A 20,776-nucleotide genomic window follows, 5' to 3' on the forward strand; every position below is an offset into this window, starting at 1 on the left:
CTTTCAGAGCCCTAATGAGGCTGCCACTTATACATCAGTGACATATCTAGAACAAGAAGGCCTACAGTGATGTGTTTCTCACAAAATTGGTCCCACCTACTGTAAATCTAAATGTGATTGATTTATCACACTTTCAATTCCTAACTCCGCTCTGAGTTCAGTTCATGAAGGCCTTGCTAAGTACCCGTTGAGCTGAATCAGGTGTGTTTAATGAGGCAGTGTGCTTAAGTCTCACTTCCTACTGGATAATTTTCCATTGGGCAGAATTAAAAGTTAACTCGGAAATATGAGAATTACTACAATATTTGCAGAGGTTACAATGTTTTTTTAAAGAAATCATTCAGCTTCCTCTGAAAACCTGCAAGGTCACCAGAGTTCCTCACTGGGTCATATAAAACTGAATGTATATGCATTTTGATATTTATCTACTTAGTACATCCATGCAAAACTGTACAACTGATATGTATGACTGGTTTATTAATGGTTGAATGGGAGAGTTCACTGCATGTTCAGGAAGCCTTTCCTGTATACAGCAGTACTTAGTGCTCCCCAACATAGTACTGTGCTAACAGTTCATTTCATTCAGGCAATTCAGCCAAGCCACAGAATTATCTCACCCTGCCATTAACCTTTTCTGCAACCTCATAAAATAGATAGATAGATAGAGACAGAGAGAGAGAGAGAGAGAGAGAGAGAGAGAGGAATTACAGATGTTACAGACTATGAAGAGAATGAGTAGAGCTACAATAACAACTGCATTTGCAAAATATGAACAGTTAGTCAAAAAATGTATACAATTTCTACTTGTTTGTTTCACATATTGTAAAAATAAAATACAAAATGTAGCATAACGTGTTTTTCTCTTATGTTAAAAGCAGTAAAACACAAAGTAAATTAAAATGCAAAGAAGGGTGTTCTCTATAGAAGATGTGTAACTTATTTTCAGTCAGAAAATCAAGAAAACATGATCAGCTGACTAGGGATGGCAAAAATTTGCATAGGACTGTAGTAACTAGTGGTGTAATTGTGCCACTGTGACATTGTGATACAAAAGTGACAAAGTGCACTACTGACTACTGTTTCAATAGGTACAGTGATGCAAGTGACATCTGCTTTAAACGTATAAAAGACTTTAGTATATAAGGTTAGAAACTGGTCAAAGTGCACATTCACTGACAGTAATGCTTGTGCATTAGTACAATATATAAGGAAGAACAGAAGAGAACATGTTTTTCTGGTGACTGAGAATGTCAGAGCAGGGCGTGATCAGACTATCAGCAAAGAGTGGTCAATCAACAGATATATAAAAAGGAACATTATAGTATGGTTGCACATTTGAGAGTTCCGTGGTGTAAAAACTTTAGCCAGTGGTCTACAGAGATGTGGAAAAGATCTGGTAAGATGAGTCATCCTTCACCATATTCTCCACAAATGCGTGTGTGGTGTACACCAAGAGAACAGTATAAGCCTTACTGCTTGGCCCCTACAGAGAGAATGCAGTGTTTCTGTTAGGCTGGGGCTGAGGGGCATTTTGGGCATGGTTTAGGTCCACTTGATACACTGATGTTACTCTTACTGTTCACTTACATTCTGTGATGAAACATTTCTATCATGAAGTGCGTGATCTCCTCGAGAATGACTGTGCTTCATTCAGAGGGCATAAGGGGTCACTGAATAGTTCAATGAGTACAAAAAAGACGTATATGTTATGGCCTTCGCAGTCACCAGTTTGATAATAAAGCGTAAAACATCTTTATTAGACTTTGGATCATGTTAGACAGCACTCTCCACAACACCAGTCTTTGGGAAGAACTGTGGTCCACTTGTCCAGTACCAACACCATATTTTTGTTCTTTGAATTTGTCACCCATTTGTTTATACAACTCCATATCCAGACACTGCATAAAAATAAGTATGTGTATGTTTTCACTTTTTTAACACACCAAATATATCCTATCAGATAAGCATTACAACGTTTAATGAGTTTGATGTGGTGATAAACCTCAAAAATGTGCAGGACCCACATGGAAATCTGTTATACGGCGATATATAGATTTCAAATAAATGACGTATAATAGTATAGATATATTTTCTTATATTATTGTCATTTATGGATATGTATGTGAGGTATTTGCCAACTTATTTGAAATGAGGCGTTTTAAAATATATATATATATACACATACAGATTTATGACATATGGCCATGTTTCAGTTTTCACATTTCCGTATGGGTTCTCTTCTCTAGAACTCCAGATTTAGCCGACCAGCATTACACCCTTTAATGAGTCTTATCTGGCCTTTCAGGGGAGACAACCCTCAAAGATGTGCAGTAGTGGAGAATCACTGGTCTGCTCGATGCTTGTGGCAGTATTTCAGTGTTTGGCAAAAAGAGAAAACTGCAAAACGAGACAAAGGATTATACCTGATCCGGTCTATCGACCCTCCAATGCTGGCAGCTAAATGAGAATATCCATTTCAGCTGTCATTAGCTGCGGTTATTAGTTATTAGCTCCCCCTGGCGGAGGATACGGTAATTACACCGCCCATTGATCAGGCATGAGTCCAGCAGCCACTGCTGCCTGGAAAAGGTGAAAGGATAAGGGTGTTATCTCTGAAGCTGGCTGACTGTGTGTGTGTGTTAGCGCAGGATTTCAGACCGCCAAACACATTTTAGACACATTCTCATGGAGATGTTCTCGAGGTGATCAGGTACGTTTGTCTTGCTATAACGTTTCTGTCCTATTGTGCGTTGTAGCTTCGGGGTTGGTGAGGAGAAAAGGCTGTAATCACTGTAATCACCTCTGGCATAGGGAGGCAGTGGGGCGCTTAGTGTTCCTGCTGTTCATGGGCACTTTTACTGGCTAATGCTGCTAATAAAGTTCGTAGGCGTGTTGCTGATAGCTGTCTGTAATATGAAGCACCGGCATCCCTCAACGTGTTCTAGCTTTAGCTTTTCAGTGGCTTGTAGAGCACCTGTGTCGGTCTGAATAGCAATTTGAAGCCACGAAGCTGCAAATTACAGTTCGCTTTTGGTGTCTTTCAGCTAGTAGCAGCGTTTTTCTAAAGCTAATCTTGTTGTTTCTTCGTTTCTCTGGTTTCTCACAACCGGAGCAGAAAGCGGGGTGCAGCAGGAGCTCGCCGCCTCCCCGCGCTGTATCCTGAGCTTCATGGATTTAGACGTGAGAAATGGATATGCATGAGGGTTGTAGTAGCAATATGCCTCCAGAGAGCCACATGCTTAGCATTCCTGTATTGGGCTGTCTCTGCCGTCTCTCAGTGAAGCTATGCGGATCCATAGCTGCTCCTGCTGTTCCTTTGAACCTCTTCTGCAGGGCGCATGCCTCTCAGCAGATGTTCATTTCATGTCCAGCCAGAAAGGAAGTTTTTCACGCCTAACTTAACACCGGGTTCATCTCGCTGTGATTCAGAAGGCAGCGGTGTGCAGGTGAGATGAATGAGGGCACCAGTACAGAGTGTGAACGTTATTATAATGTTGTAAGAAAGAAAATTAGGCAAAGAACTAAGCTAAAAAATGACCAGACCTTAGTAGTATTATCACGGTCACTATCTACTAATATACACTCAGAGCAGATGGGGAGCCGTCTTTACACTGTGTGAAGCTTTCATGATGAATGGACCAAATGCTCCAGAATTACTTGGAATAAAATTTCTTTACTTTAACTTATGTTAGAAGTTAAGACAGTTTGTAATATGAGCACAAATAAATATTTTCCGCTGTTTTGATAGCAATATCATATGACAGTATCCAAAAATATTAAATAATGATAATACTACTAATAATAATAATACCTTGCTAGCAAAACAACATAGTTGGTCACCAGCAAAAACTGATTATATGCTTTTTTGGGGTTGTTTTTCATTTTTTCAACATTATTTGAAAATACTAGCTACACTTTACAAAGTCTGAAAATTTCATGGTGACTGGACCAACAAAAATGGTCAAAACCTTCTTAGATTAAAAATTGTTCACATTAATTTACCCTGACATTCCGAAATATTTTTCCTTCTCTTGTAAAGTTACCATTTTACAGATAGGATATTTGGTTCCAACAGCGACAGTATGCTGTGTTTTGGATGTTGGTGTGCTGGTCAGTGGCAGTGAAAGCTAAAATGCTGGTCACCACAGCATATGTTGTGTTTTATGTGCTGATATGCTGATCATGCAGGGTGAACAGCTAAACCAGCACAAGATCACCATAATCAAGCATAAACCAGCTTAGACCAGCATGGAATTCCTGCTGGTATGAGCTGTTTTTTTTTGAGCAGGACACTAAGAATGCTAATAATTATTATTACCATTATTGTCTTCCTTATTCATAGTTTTATTATTATGTACATTTTATAAGCAATATTCATTGAATAAATGATACAAGGTTCCTAAACACAGTGAAACTATTTGAAACCAAAAAGCATTTCTTTATTGTTTAGATGCAGCACACAAGCCACAAGCCTCCTCAGCCTTTATGGAACCAATTACTAGTATAGGCATTCTCTTCTGCAGTTTCTTTTTTGTTTTTACCTCTTGCTCTGTACTACTGATGGGTGATGGCTGAGTGACGGTTTGTCAGAAAGTAATATTAACAAGTGATACTTGTTTTGTCTAATAAAGTGCAACCAAAGTGCATAATAACGAATTGTGGCAGAGTGAAAAGATCCATCAGTGTGGTGTGTGTTGCCAGTATAAAAGGCCTCACTGGTGATGGAAAGAGAGCACTGAAAGTGGCACTCTTTGGTGCACTCTGTGGTGCAGTTACCTCTTCTTGTCTAAAATAGCTCTCTCCCCGGCATCCTCGCCGAGGTTCGTCATCGCTGAGTGTTCAGGGCCTGGGGGTCGGGTGCATGCCACATACCCCAACACACAACTCAGGCCGGGAGCCCAGCCTGAGCTGCCGCACCCCACAGGGGAAAGCCCCAGCACCGGGTGGGAGGGCAGGAGACCCAAGCCGTCCCATGGGTAGGGACTCCCTCAGTGGCCGGTGGCGAGTCTGAGAGGCTGGCATGTCAGAAAAGACTGCTGCGGCCAGGGTCCCACTGACGTCTTCAGCGGCAGACGGGGCCTCGACGATGTCTTCGGCGGCAGGCGGGGCCTCGGCGATGTCTTCGGCGGCAGGCGGGGCCTCGGCGATGTCTTTGGTGGCAGGCGGGGCCTCGACCACATCTTCGGTGGTAGGCTGGGTGAGGGGAGGGGGAAAGAAATGAACTCCAAGCCTTCTCGGAGTGGGGATGGGAGGAGTGGCGCGCCGAACCTCCTCGGAGCGGGGATTGTAGGGGAGAGAAGGGGCGCTCCAAACCTCCTCGGAGCAGGGACAGGAAGGGAAGGGTGGCGTGCTTTGAGTGTCCTTGGAGCAGGGATGGGAAGGGAAGGGTGCCGTGCTCCGAGCGTCCTCGGAGCAGGAAGAGGAGGGGACATAAGAAGGGATCCAGTCCTCCTGGGAACTGGGACTGGATGCTTGAGGAGTGGTGAGAAGGGTGTTCCTGCCTCCACGCACACCGAGGGTTGCTGCTCTGCCAGCAGGCTCCTGACCTGACCATCTGATGGGTTGCCACCTGCTGCTCCTCAAGCTGCTTCCAGTGCTTTTCAGCATCCTGGAAGACAGCCTGCAGCTCCCGCCAGCTGGCCAGGTACGGGTGAACCAAGGTGTTGATGGCCTCTCTTTCTGTGGTGGAGAATCCCTCGATGTACTGGTGTGCTCCTCCCGGGTTTCGGCACCACTGTAGCATGGCATGTGCTATTCCGGGCTCAAGGAGGACGCTGGAGGCAGGGTTCAGGGTTGCAGCAGCCATTACTTTACTTTCATACAAATAATGACTCAAAACTCAACCAACACTAAGCTGGCCACTTTTCAGTGGCTCAAGACTTTTCAGTCTCTTCCTTGAGCTTTTCAGCTCTTCACTCTCTTTTTTGCTGTTGCTCATTCCTGTCTCTCTCTGTTCCCTCTCAGTTCTTTTTAAAGGCGTACCGGAGCAGAGAGGGAACGAGAGCTCACCGTTCCGCCTCCTTGTTCTCGTCCCCAGCTGGCAGCTCGGCTGCCTGGGTTGAACGTATAGGCCTCGCTGCATAACAGAGCGTGGCCCGGCGATGGAGCTCGGGACTCGCTCCTTCCTCTGGCGCCTCTCATAGCCAGCACCAGTGTAGTCCTCCTCCTCCCGCTCATCGGGAGTGCTCGGGCTTGGTGCTCCACCCCCTCCACAATCATGGCTCTCTCCTCTGCGTCGTTGCCAAGGTTTGCCGCCGCTGAGTGTTCGGGCCCCACCTTCCTGCCGGCTCTCTCAGCCGTCATCATCGGGACCCAGGGGGTGGGCGCATGCCACATAGTCTTTTTTTTCCTGAGTGTAAAAGAATTATTTGGGCTGTTGAAACTTATATTTATGTTGCCTCAGGGGTGGGGGTGTTTGTGGTTCGCTGTTTGTGGGCTTATCAATAAATCCAAGGTGTGGCAAAATCTATATTGTGAGATGTCATAACGGTGTTCTTTTTATCAGCTCAGTGTTGAGAAAAGACTTTCCATATGGTTTGGAACAAAAGGCAAATTTGATCAGTGTCACTGTGCAGCTGTAACAATGGAACATACAAGCCTGCAGAATGATTTTTAAATCTGTCTGAACTAAATGAGCCTTGAACTTGAAAGATTGCCAAGCCATCATTTGCTATTAATGCAGTTTTGTTAATAATTTAGCCTTAAGCAGAGAGAGAGAGAGGGAGAGAGGGAGAGATTAAGTTGCTGCCAGTTGTTGATTGTCGTGTTGAGGGTCGTAGCAGTTCCAGCAGCTCTGCAGTCACGTCTAGCTTCAGCGCAAGTTCACCTTCAAATAAAGTGGCATGTAATCTGATTGCTTCCACTCTCAGCTTACCAATGAAAAATGTCTGGTGGCTCTAGTCTCCCATCTCAAGTCACACCTGAGGAGTTATATGGTTTGTTGGAAGCAAATAACCCTTCCATTTGAAATGGTTTCTCACTGGTGGTGCACTTAAGTTAAGACAGTATTGTCTCGCTGGAGTTGAGTCTGTGGAGGGTATTTGGAGGACAGCTGACCTTATGTCACCACAGCACTAGACTAATCACTTTCTTCTAAACACACACACAGCTGTGCATATCCGTATGCCTGCTAGTTGAATGAACGGTGATGATGAGTTTAACCCTTAATCTTTTCTGTCATTACCTGATGTGCTGATGTTTTTTGACAGGATTTAAGATGTAGAGTATCTATAGGGGCCCTTCCAAATATACTGGCACCTTAATTTGTATTTGAGAGTTCACTCCACGCCTTCAACATGGTGGTAGCATGGCGGAAGGCTGATCGAGAGGGGGGGACTCTGAGAACAGAATAGCTGTAGGATGATTGAGGAAGAGGGAGGAGATTTGGGTGTTGATGGGGTTAGTGAATCTTTCATCACAGGAACAAAAAGAGAGAATGTGAATTTGTAGGGCATTAGATTGGAAAAAGGAGGGGTTTCAGGCAAACTTCAGTTATAACATACCTACATAATGAAAGACATTGAATTTCATCATTTATTTTCCACTTGAAAACAAATATTATGGCAACACACTTATCACCAAAAGTGAACATACTGAAAGACAAAATATATGTGAGTCATGTATTCTTGTGTGGGGTGGTCTTGGGATAACCATGAAGTTTTGGGCTAAGTGTGAGTGGGAGTGTAGATTTGCTGGGAGCAAAATTCCTGAACTAATTCAGCAGCTTGTGAAACTGGAGCTGAGCTCAAGCAGAGGACGATGGTGATTCAGACAACAAGTCAGTTGTTAGCCCATGGATGTAACATAAGTTAGCATGTGTGGAGGACATATTGCATGTAGTAAAAAAAATGTTGTATATAAAAAAAATTCCATACATATTTTATAAATAAATTACTTCCACACTAGGAAAAAACACAGTTACATTTGCTAATCGTTACAAGATCTACCCTGTAGGATTAATGGAAATGACATACACATTTGAATCAAGTAAAATCAGTAGATTCCTTTTTCAATGCATTTTTTTTCTATCCAAGTGCAGGTCAGTCTTTAATCTTGTGCATCAAGACTTCAGAAGTGGGTTCTTATTTTATTAGAAGACATATCACAACTGCAATATGCAAACTAAAAAGAAAAACTGCATTTACATTAATGGTATCTGCATAGTTCTTACAACAGAGGTAAAATGAAAGAAAGCAACTTCAGTGATGTTCCAATGTGCAACCAGTTTTATGTGTTTGAATAATGTAATCCTGTAAAAATTTGTCCACATCCTGTAGGTTTAATATTGACTTCACATTAATGCTGGGCAATATGATAGTATTTATCATTATCATGATAATTACAGGTCAATTACATCAAAATATGTCACAGTATCCTTTTTTTAGCACACCGTGGATATCGTCAATACATAGAAGACAATGAACTGCATGTTTCATTACAAAGAGAACATAATTAATCTTAAGTTTAATTTGATTAAATTTGGCACCAATGGTACTTTTTTGTCTGGTCCAACTCATTAGAGGTCAGAAAAAGTCAATATTGTGAACATTTCTTGAAATATTGTGTTATTATATTTTTTCCTTATCACCCACCACTATTTCACATATTTCCTGAGTTGTTGCTGCCGACTTTCTCCTTCACTGACCTGTACACTGTATGGAGATGATGAGCCTTCATGTAGCACGGCCTTCACGGTGAATGGTCTCTGTCCTGAGCATGATGGTGAAATAAACTAATTGGCAGTAATGCGTCATGCACTCTCAGGGAGAATAGCACAGAATGTCACACAGTGACCCAAATAATCATCCCCAGGGAGTGGGCATTTTCTGCAGCATCTCTGGAGCTCTGAATGAGGCTGCTGGACTCTCCCCTCCGACTGGGGACTGACCATGCTGTAATGTGGGCCGTTGAGCACAGGATTCCCTCAGCCGTCTGAGAGTCACCATTGGGGCTTCTGAGGAAGTCAGAATTGTTGATGTGAAGGAGAACAAGAGAGGAGGAAGCACAGAACAAAGTACTGGTGATCTTTATACAGACATACGTGCCTTATTCTTAGCTCCTAGTCCTAACTGTGCAGATTGTGCAGAATCAGACTCGCCTCAAACTATTGCTGCAATCTTACAAAGATGTCAAATAGGAGAGATTTCATAAAAGAATCACTTGTAATTTTCCTGAATATCCTTTCGATTAATGGTACTTTAGAGAACTAAATAAGATGTGAATCTTTAGAAAGTTTAAATGTCCATGTAATGTAAAAGTCCCAGAACCAAGGCTTTGCAAGCTATTTAGAGGTTGAGTTATCATTTTTCACTGATATTGATATTTTTATTTATTGCATGGACATTTTTAAAAACTATATTATTGAGAACTGTGTTGGTTGCTTATATTTGAAAAGAATATAAACCGCAAGGACAGTTATTTAGATGAAAAAAAATATACAAGGCATCTTTTACTTTTACTTATTCAGCACATATTTACTATATTACTATGCAAGGCTGTTGCAACCACAGGGAAAGCTGGCATTTGGAGGGATTTCCCCAGCAGTTCAGACTGGCTTTAATTCTTCACTCTTCCTCACCACATGGACCACTGACAACCCAGTGGGTGCAACCCATTGGCAGAAGCTTAAAAGGGGATTATCATGTTTTTTCTAAATTTCGACTTAATTAAATGGCTACATTAAACAGAGTTGTTCAGAATAATTTCATATGAGATGCTCCGTTCTAGAGAAGCTTACCAGGGAGCGAGAGAGAGAGATATGTGCATATATATATATATATATATATATATATATATATATATATATATATCCATAATCATCTGTCTTATGCTGAAGTGCCAATGTCATCTTTAGTTCATCTACATTCTCTACTTTTTGCTTTGTAGGACTGCTAATCACATGCTAATATATTTGTTCAGTTTGCCTCAACAGGATATGATCTTATCTGTAACGTTTAAGTTTGTTTGTTGAGCATCTGAATGACAGTAAAAGGTGGGTTGCTTGCTTATATGAGGGAAAGAGTGCATTTCAGACCTGTCAAATAACGGGGGTATGTGTTTGACTACTGGACTAACAATGCGATTTGCTTTGTTCTACAATAATAAGCAGAGCAGAGTAGAGCACACCCACAACTGAGCATGAAGCTGTCATACACACACTCTGTAGCTCCTCACTGTCAGAAAGCATGAATAATTTATTGGTGTTTTCTTCCTGTACTGACATAACACTTATCATTACTTCAAAAACCCAGAGAACTGTTATCTAATGACATGAAACATTCCTCACTGCTTTTCTCTGCTCCACACACACACTCTGCAAAAGTCAGAAACCATCCCCTGTTCGTTTTATATGCAGTCAAACTGGCCATTAATTTCTTTCTTGAAAATTGCACATCTATGATGTAATGTCATTTTTTTTTACTAACTTGGCTTTATTACAACTTCCATTCTTTTCAGAAGACTTGCTGCCAGTTTTTCAAAGAAATCAGCATTTTCCTCTTTTTCATCTTTTTTACACACCTCCAGTCTTAGAAGTTGGCTGCATTTTATGTTTCCCATGATCCATGCAATTCCAGTCACATTCAGTGGTGTTGAGGTCTGGATTCTGGGGTGGTCAGCAGCTTCTTTGTTTTGATTTGCATTTTTCTTCTTTTTTTGATCAATTCTCTTTGACCCATAGTGCTGAGGTGTCTTCTCACAGTGGAAGGATGGAAGGATGGACCTGTGCATTCTTCCAGACCTGAAGCAAGAGAGGAGCTTGATTTTCTCTCAAATGATGAAAGTACTGTTCATCTAATGGTGACCGTTTTGATGGTCTACGAGGTCTTGCATGGCTGTTAGGATTTTGTGAACTTAAGTTTTTGAAAGTCTGTTTTTTTAACCTATTTTCATGTGACTTTCCCTGTTCCTTATTCAGGTGGATTATCTTGTATTTATTAAATTAATGATGTGTGGGCTTTGACCTTTACAGTTTATACAGCTAGTGTGACCTGTTCTGCCTTGAATATTTGTATAAATGTTTATAGCTACCACAGCTGTCCTTTGTGTGTGTTACATAACACTGACAGACGCCAACCACATGAAAGCCAAGCGCTGTACTTCACTCAGCCACGCCCTCACTCAAAACGGTGTTCACATCTGTTTTGTTGGTCTTAAATTTTGTGAACAGATGAGAATCCTGAGCAAATTGTATGTGTGCTGGCTCTGTTTAATGTAATAGCAACTTTACTAGGTACTTACAGCATTTTAAGTGTTATGTTATTACCATATAGCTGAACAGGTAAATGCCAGTTTCAGCATTTGTGTCCTCAGTTATTAGAAATGCTTGCAAGACTTCTTGCTGCAAGCCAGCATATTCTTTTAGTTCATAATGATGGAAAGCAACAGTTGTAGAAGTAGTCATCATCTGTGACCTTCAGTCTTGCTCCATTAGAGCTATGGAGTGGCCAGAAATCAAAATTACAGTTTTCCCCTTTTCCCAAACAGAATCGATCAGTCAATGATTCAAAAGGTCTTTTTGATAAGATAAGACTGAGGTGTTTATATGCTCACTCTACTTAACAATCTGATGAAAACCTCCATTTACATGGGCACTAAAGTAATGTGATCCAAAATTAAGCCTGTGTATGGAGTACTACTTAGTATAGATGTTACCATGACAACGAGCAGTATTTGAGTCCAGTCTGCGTGAGGAGAGCAGCAGTGAGCAGTGATTTTAATTACTTTAAAATGATGTCAGACCCAGGAAAACGTACTTCACATGTACTTATTAAAGAAGGCGAGAGGAAGACGTCATGTTTTGAGACACATAAGCCGGACACCTGTCCCATCGCCTTCTTTTACAGTTCAAAGCATAAACTTCGTCTCCTCTGCAGACCTGTTTCTACTCCCGCTATGTTGAATGTAATAAACCTTTGCTATGATGTGAACATACATGCCGGGATGTACTTAAACTTTCCGACTGGGAATGTAATCTGATACAGGTGTTTACACGAATATTATTCTTCTATTTAACTGATTATTTACAGGATTACTCACCTCATTCAATCAGATAGAAATTACATTCAGAATGGCCTCTGTCAGACTAGTATCCGGTTGAGGTGAATACATTGATGTATTCTATTCTGATTGAGCTGTTAGTCAGATTATCAACGGATTATTAGGCTGCTTGTAAACATGGCTAATGCCTCGTAGTTCCAGCACTAAATTAAACAGAAATCAAACGTGTCTTGGGCAAATTTAGAGTAACGTAGATAGCCGTTAACTTTGATTTTTGACTGCCCACCACTTTAATATCCAAAACGTTTCTTAGTTACACAGTATGTAACCTGCAGTAGAACCAACCCAGTTCCGATCCTAATCTCTCTAAGATTTAGAGAAGAAACTGCAAAGAACAGTCTGTACAAACACAAAATGGCAGTGGTTTGAGGTTTTGCTCCAAACTCTGGGATGCCTGATGGAAACTTTTATGAGATCAAGCACATGGAATTGTCATGGATTTGCACCGCAGAATTGAGCACAGCAAAAGACCAAAAACAAATAAAATTTACTAGCAAGACTTCAAAGATGTTATTTTCACAATAAAAACAAACAAAAAAGAGCATTTATAGATAAATCCGTAACGTGCCAGGTCCTAAAGTGGTCATGTCATGGAAAACTGCATTTTCTTTGCTTTTTTAAAACAAAGTTACTTTAGTTTTTCAGTCTCAAAGGCGAATTTACGAAACAGCCTGCTGATTTAAAGATATAGATTTCGAGCATGGCCCCTTTGAAGCTGTATACCAACAGAAAAGCCCCTAGACCTAAGGAGAGAAATTGTGATTGTCTCTGTTATAGAGACAATCATGTGAGACTGGCATGGAATTCTAATACCTCCTCATAGTTCAGTTCAGTGTCTGCCGCAGATTCTGAGAGTATAAAGAGTGAAAATCGTTAAAGACCGTTATGTTGAAGTATTTGGGGCCTTGAGAACGGAGTATCAGCCCCCTAATGTGAAGTGCTTTGATCTTTGTGGAAGGTGTGCTTCTCACCTTCACTGATACTTATATTAGTTGAGGTGTGCTAGTTAATGCTGTGTGTCATGTGGCTGAGAAAGACTGTCATTAGAAAGCTCTAAATCTCAAAGGCAGGAGAAGAAAACAATAAAGGTACCATGCAGGTACATGATTCGTTCATCAAGGTACAAACAATGTAAGTGTACTTTCAAAGGTGCAAGAGCTAATTTAAGGTCCAACTGTGTACCTTAAATATATTTTTCCTAGTGGAAAAGTAGATATTTGTATCATTTTATAAACTAATGTTTTAAAACGGAACCATTTAATAAAAAGCCTAGAGATGAGACAGGATGTGTGGAGTCAGTACAACTTAAAATATCATTTCAGTGGATTATGGTACAGTTATGTTCCCTGACTAAAGGTAGAGAGATGTACCCCTGAGGGTACCACCACAGTAACAAAAAGGGTACTGCCCCAGTGACAGTGTTGTACCTATTTTTCTGAGAGTGTGTAAGGTGGAAATGATGTCCACATTTGAGTCAAGTAGATTGAGTGCATCACTCTTTTACAGATCCTGATGACAATGAATATTGATTTTAATGGAAGATCTGAGTATTTTGGTCTGGTCTGAGTCTGGGAATGCAGGTCTTTTCAGCGTCCGTTCCTGCTGGTGAGACAAGTTTATATAAAGCATGAGTGAAAGTGTTTATAGGCTGAAGTGCAGCATTTGGCCATGATATGTGTGGGTATAAATAGTTCTGCTACTGTTTCACTCATAATCGTTTAATTTCCTACAGACTCAAACAGTTTCCTCACTCCCTCTTTTCATAGATCTCTCTCTCTCTCTCTCTCTCTCTCTCTCTCTCTCACACACAGAGTTTCTCTGTCCATCTCTCTCTTTCTCCATTCTCTGTTTCTATTTCTATCTCTCTTTCTTTCTCTGTCGCTCCCCTTCTCTCTCTCTTTCTCACTGTGTCTCTCTCTGTATTTCTCTTTTTGTCTTCCTATTAACTGTCAATATGAACCTCATTTGACTGTATCCATGATTTAGTTTCAAAATAAAGATTTGGTTGAAAAGCTTTGAACTATTGGCAAGCCAGCATGGTCTACAATCCAGTCACTGACCTGGACCAACCTTGCTTAGCTTCGTAGATCCATCCAGCCCAATGGTTCTCAGGCCCATAGAGCCACTGGCTGAAGCTGGCTTCCAATGATGGCCATTTAAAGTATCCTATCACAGTGTTAGGACTTAATATAGGCTGACTTTGTATTTCTCTCTCTTTTTGTCTTGCTTTTTCTGTCCTCCACTTACTCTCTGTCTCTCTCTCTGTCTCTCTCTCTCTCTCTCTCTCTCTCTCTCTCTCTGTCTCTTTCTGTTTCAAATCAAATCAAATATGCTTGACAGTACATGAGACATATGTTGCCAAAGCTGTAAAATATATGTTGAATTAATATTAAATATAAATGAATACAAACAAAGAATTAATTAATAATTAAAAATAGTGCATATGTATAAATGATTACACCAAAGCTAATTAATTAATTAATTAATTTGAAATATAAATATGTTAATACATATAATCATACAACCCCAAATCCAGTGAAGTTGGGATGTTGTGTAAAACATAAATAAAAACAGAATACGATGATTTGCAAATCCTTTTTCGACCTATTTTCAATTGAATACACTACAAAGACAAGATATTTAATGTTCAAATGGATAAACTTTATTGTTTTTTGCAAATATTCACTCATTTTGAAATTGATGCCTGCAACACATTCCAAAGAAGTTGGGACAGGGGCATGTTTACCACTGTGTTACATCACCTTTCCTTTTAACAACACTCAATAAGCTTTTGGGAACTGAGGACACTAATTGTTGAAGCTTTGTAGGTGGAATTCTTTCCCATTCTTGCTTAATGTACAACTTCACTTGCTCAACAGTCCGGGGTCTCCGTTGTCGTATTTTGTGCTTCATAATGCACCACACATTTTCAATGGGAGACAGGTCTGGACTGCAGGCAGGCCAGTCTAGTACCTGCACTCTTTTACTACGAAGCCATGCTGTTGTAACACGTGCAGAATGTGGTTTGGCATTGTCTTGCTGAAATAAGCAGGGACATCCCTGAAAAAGACGTTGCTTGGATGGCAGCATATATTGCTCCAAAACCTGTATGTACCTTTCAGCATTAATGGTGCCTTCACAGATGTGCAAGTTACCCATGCCATGGGCACTAACACACCCCCACACCATCAGAGATGCTGGCTTTTGAACTTAGCGCTGATAACAAACTGGGCAGTCCTTTTCCTCTTTGGCCCGATGGACACAACGTCCATGATTTCCAAAAACAATTTGAAATGTGGACTCGTCAGACCACAGGACACTTTTCCGCTTTGCGTCAGTCCATCTCAGATGAGCTCGGGCCCAGAGAAGCCGGCGGCGTTTCTGGGTGTTGTTGATATGTGGCTTTCGCTTTTTCGAGTTTTAACTTGCACTTGTAGATGGAGCGACGAACTGTGTTCACTGACAGTGGTTTTCTGAAGTGTTCCTGAGCCCATGTGGTAATATCCTTTACAGAATGATGTCGGTTTTTAATGCAGTGCCGTCTGAGGGATCGAAGATCACGGGCATTCAGTGTTGGTTTTCTGCCTTGCCATTTACTTGCAGAGATTTCTCCAAATTCTCAGAATCTTTTGATGATATTATGGACTGTAGATGATGAAATCCCTAAATTCCTTGCAATTGTACGTTGAGAAACTTTGTTCTTAAACTGTTGGACTATTTGCTCACGCAGTTGTTCACAAAGTGGTGAACCTCACCCCATCCTTGCTTGTGAACGACTGGGCCCTTTATACCCAATCAACCTGTTTCCAATTAACCTGTTCACCTGTGGAATGTTCCAAACAGGTGTTTTTGAGCATTCCTCAACTTTCCCAGTCTTTTGTTGCCCCGTCCCAACTTCTTTGGAACGTGTTGCAGGCATCAAATTCAAAATGAGTGAATATTTGCAAAAACCAATAAGGTTTATCTGTTTGAACATTAAATATCTTGTCTTTGTAGTGTATTCAATTGAATATAGGTTGAACAGGATTTGCAAATCATCGTGTTCTGTTTTTATTTATGTTTTACACAACGTCCCAACTTCATTGGAAGTGGGGTTGTAAAATTAATAAGGACATGCCAAAGGTAAAAATACTACTATCAGCAATAATAATTATATGAAAATTAAATAAAACTAACAATAAGGTACATATGGAAAATGAAGTAATACATCTGAACATCGGTCTCACTTTTTCTCTCCTCCGCTCGCTAACTTCTGCTTCCTCATTCTTTTTTTGTCTTTCTGTCTTTGTCTCTGTCTCTCTCTTTCAATTCAATTCAGTGTTGCTTTATTGGCATGACAAATATTAACACTTGTATTGCCAAAGCTTTTGTAGGGAGGTTAAGAACAAAGTTTATTATAATAATAATAAGCAGAATGTATGTGTTTATAGGTGTGCATCTCTAAAATGGTGTGGTCACTCACTGTCCCTCAGAGTGTGGCAGGTGTGAACGTACTGCGCTGCCAGTGTGCAGCACTCTTTACGTTCTTCTAGAACGTACAGCAGCTTCTCTGTGGGAAGATTCTCAAACACAGGACATGTTTTGGTGATTTTGGTAAAGAATTCTGTTCTGTGAGTAAATTTGGTGCATTCAGCCAGAAAGTGCAGCTCTGTCTCTGGCTTATTCTGCTGGCACAGTCTTTGATCCTTGGGTAGCCAAGGTTTCCTGTGTCTGCCTATCTTTTGGGGTCAGTCAGTGTGCTCAGGTAATTTGCTATGCTGTACTGACGTTTTAGGGCCAAATAACACTGCATTTTGCTCTGTATTTGACTCAGTTTCCCAATAGCTGAGATAATTCAGTTTGAGCTGTTTTGTAATTTGGTTCACTCTAATTAGGTTTCCTGGTGTGTTCTGGTCCTGAGCCTATGGAGTGTTAGTGTGTGTTGGTGTGTGTTAGTGAGGTGCTAGTGTGTGTTAGTGGGGTGTTAGTATGTGTGTCTTAGTGTGTGTTTGTGTTGAACTGTGCTTCAGGACCAGCTGAGTGAGGGGACTGTTGTCCTTTGCTCAACTCTTGGTACTGCAGGGCTTTATAATGATATGAGTGGGGGTTTGATTGCCCTTTTTTGTATTTTTATAAAAGTTTGTGGCATTTCTGTGCACCTTTTAACATAATTTTACACAGCTCTGCATGCGGGATGTTTCGGATGTTTGTCCCATTTGTGAAATTCCTGATGAGTAAGTGGGCCCCACACGTCCATAAAGGGCAATTGGTTCGATTACTGATTCAAATATTTTAAGGCCAAATTCTGATGGGAATTTATGCAGGAATTTGTGAGAGCTTTGCCGCTCAGTTCATTCACTGCCAAGTTAAAATTTCCAGAAGAACTAATGTTTACACCTAAATAATTGTAACTTTTTGAATATTCAATATTATTAATACCTAACCTTTTTCAGGTTTACTGCCAGGGCCCAGGTCTGGTGCTGCAGGTCCAGGTTCTGCTGTAGGCCCTACTCTGTGGGGGACAGCAGAACCAGGTCATCTACATAGAGCAGGAATTTAATCTCTGTGATTAAATTCTGTGGACTCCTCTAATATCTTCGCCAATTCATTAATGTAAATATTAAATAGTGCTGGGCTTGAACAGCAGCAATGTCTCACTCCACGCTCCTAGGATATGGAATTTGTTTGTTTATTGCCAATTTCTATGATGCTATTTCCTGTATATATTGATTTAATTAGATCATATGTTTTATCCCCTACACCACTTTCTATAAGTTTGTAGAAAAAGCCTTTTTGAAATCAATAAAACATGCAAAAATGTTGGTTTTATTTTGGACAATGTTTTTATCAGCTAGGGTGTGCAGGGTATAAATGTGATCAGTGGAGCAGTAATTTGGGAAAAATCCAATTTGACTTGAGGAAGTTTAGAAATCAATTTAAAATGCTGCACAGTAACTTCCCAGGATTACTGTTCACACAGATACCTCTGTAATTATTAGGGGCCAATTTATCTCAGTTTTTAAAGATTGGGGTTATTAGTCCATGATTCCAGATTTCAGAGAAGCAACCTACACTCAGAACCAGATTAAATCATTTTTGAATAGCCAGTTAAAATTTAGTTGTTGAGTGTTTTTTATAGAAGTGGAATATACAGTATTCCATCAGGCCCACAAGCTTTCTTTGGTCTTAGTTTGTTCATTTTCTCCTTCGGTTCCTGCTCAGTAATTGAGGAGTCTAAAGGGTTCTGATTATCCTTTATAGACAATTCTAGTTCTTCAGGCTTTTTCTTTTTTTGGTAAACTCTCTCTTCCTCGATCTCTGTTTCTCTTTTTCTCTCTGTATTTCTCTCTTTCTCTTTATCCCTCTCTCTCTCTGTCTGTCTCTCTCTCTTTCTCTGTCTGTTTCTCTTTGTCTCTTTGTATTTCTCTCTTCCTCTCTCTCTCTCTTTGTCGGTCTCTCTCTCTCTCTCTTTCCTTCTGTCTTTTTTCTCTCTCTCTGAGTTAACCCCTGGAGGCAAGCCACACATACACAGGTGGGTGTGTGTGTGTGTGTGTGTGTGTGTGTGTGTGTGTGTGTGTGTGTGTGTGTGTGTGTGATGTGATGCGATGAGATCCTTTTATCTAAGTTTTGATCAGCGTGCTGCACCAAATGGAACATAATCTCTCACCACTACAACTGCTGTACCACACACACACACACACACACATTGTATTTATCTCTCTTTAGTGCTTTAATGGTTATAGTTAAACTCTCATGAAAACTTAGCGAACTAGTGTCATTGTATGTCTCCACATACATTCTTAAAAACTTAATAAAAAGCGTTCTTTGGAGTGACACCATAGAGGAACCACTTGTGTTTCTGTAAAGAACCTTTCAGTGGATGTTTTTTTTTAAAGAGGCTTTTCTGTAAATTAGATGTGTCAGTGTGAAGACCCTTTTTAAAGTTTAGCCCTTTAAAATTACAACTCGCCACGCCACATGGAGAACATTGTTCCAGTTAAGGCGTTTTGATATGCATCCAAAAAAAGCTTTGTTGCAGCTACTGGTTTGTTGTGGCTGTTTTTGTGAGTGGAGTTTCATGCGAGCAGGAAACATGAACGCTCGTAATTAAAAACTGATGGCAGTTGATGTGAGTTTTAATCTAACCAGTCGAAGCTCTGCTACACATTTAGCGCCAGATTGTACAGCTCTGCTTGTGAGCTGACAGCAGTGGTCAGTTTCTCCATTTCATCAGAAAACTGACCCACCCCTTGCTGAGAGTGTGCTGTATCAACAGTCTGGAGAACCAGGCTTTGTTCTTCAGACTAGCTTTCACGATATCAATTTTTAATTGATTAACTTTTTTCAATTAACTTTTTTTGGAACAAAATATATTTTTTCTTGTTTTTTATTGTATTTTATAAGCAAAAAACACACGCATTGCTCAGATAAATGGCTTCAAATAATGTACTTACCTAAAACATTTGAACATTATATTATATTTGGTGGCCTGTTAGTCATGTCTGCTCGTACTCACCACGCTATAGTGTCTTTGTCTCTGCATTTCTCTCTGCTTCTGTCATTCTGTCTTGTGTCCTTCTGTCTTGCGTTTCGCCAGTGGGTGATGAGATATCATTGTTTTTTGTCTTTGATCATTCTCCTTCGCCTTGGGTAAGCATGCCAACCTCAAGAGAATGTAGGTGCATGTGCAGAGGAGATTTAATACACCATTCATTTTTTTGAACATGCGTCCAAATTTTTTTTGAATATGCGTCCAAATTTCTCATGCTCAGGAGCACATTTCAGCCCAGTAGGCTGTTTGTGTGTGTGTGTGTGTGTGAGAGAGAGAGAGAGAGAGAGAGACTCTGTAGGTGTAATGGCTATATAAAGCTGAGTTTTGAAAGCTAAATGTAAATGCCTGCAGGCTCTCTTCTCCTGCTCCAGTTCCCACTATACTACTCTATTGTAATGTAGTCATTATTCCAATACCATAAACTGCTTGCCGTGACCTCCTTAGCTTATCGTCGTATTGGCTTTACCCAGTGATCCAAGATTTACTTTACTATAATTTATTGCTGGGCATGTTGTGTATGTTAAAAACACATTGATGGACCAGATAAAAGTGAATGTTGATCAGCTTTCTTGGAGCAGACATGTGAACATAAGAAAAAGTGAAAACTGAAAAAGCCAATCATGCATTTTTCTGGGTTAAAGTGTCTTTTAAAGAGAGATTTTAAAAAAAAATTCCTCCAGAATTATTGGCACTCTTGGTAATGCTGAAGAAGAATAAAGGACTTTACTTCACTGAAAGTCTATATTTCTCTGAACATTTTAATACACAAGTTAGTGCTTAAAAATAAGTGTAGCAAAATGGTTCTTTTGAATGATAGAAGAACCAATTTTATTTCTGTGAAGAACCTTTTATTGAATGACTGTTCTAGGAAGAGTGGGTTTTCAACCTAATCACATATGTAGCCTAGAGTTATGGCATTTCTTTGTGTTATGGTTATTCACATAATACATAATATGGACAGAAGTATGTGGACACCAGACCATTACATCTACATAAGCTTGTTGGACACCCCATTCCAAAACCACTGCAGCTGTAACAGTGTTCACTCTTCTGGGAAGGCTTTCTCCAAACTGTTGCCGCAAAGTTGGAAGCATATAATTGTGGTTAATGTATGCTGTAGCATTAACATTACTCTTCACTCTAACTGAGAGACTAAAAAATAATAGCCCCAGACCATTATCCCTCCTC

General features: G+C 40.3%; 1 protein-coding gene across 1 annotated transcript in view; it reads left to right on the plus strand.

The window, feature by feature from the left end:
- The first annotated feature begins 2,554 nt into the window (after window positions 1-2,554).
- Window positions 2,555-20,776, plus strand: part of vangl1 (VANGL planar cell polarity protein 1) — a 76,570-nt gene continuing 58,348 nt past the window's right edge. Inside the window, exon 1 of the mRNA XM_017706556.2 lies at window positions 2,555-2,710. The gene's annotated coding sequence lies outside the window, so the exon portion shown is untranslated. The remainder of the gene's footprint in view (window positions 2,711-20,776) is intronic.

This window comes from Pygocentrus nattereri, chromosome 6, assembly GCF_015220715.1.
Source record: "Pygocentrus nattereri isolate fPygNat1 chromosome 6, fPygNat1.pri, whole genome shotgun sequence".
NCBI classification, from domain to species: Eukaryota; Metazoa; Chordata; class Actinopteri; order Characiformes; family Serrasalmidae; genus Pygocentrus; species Pygocentrus nattereri.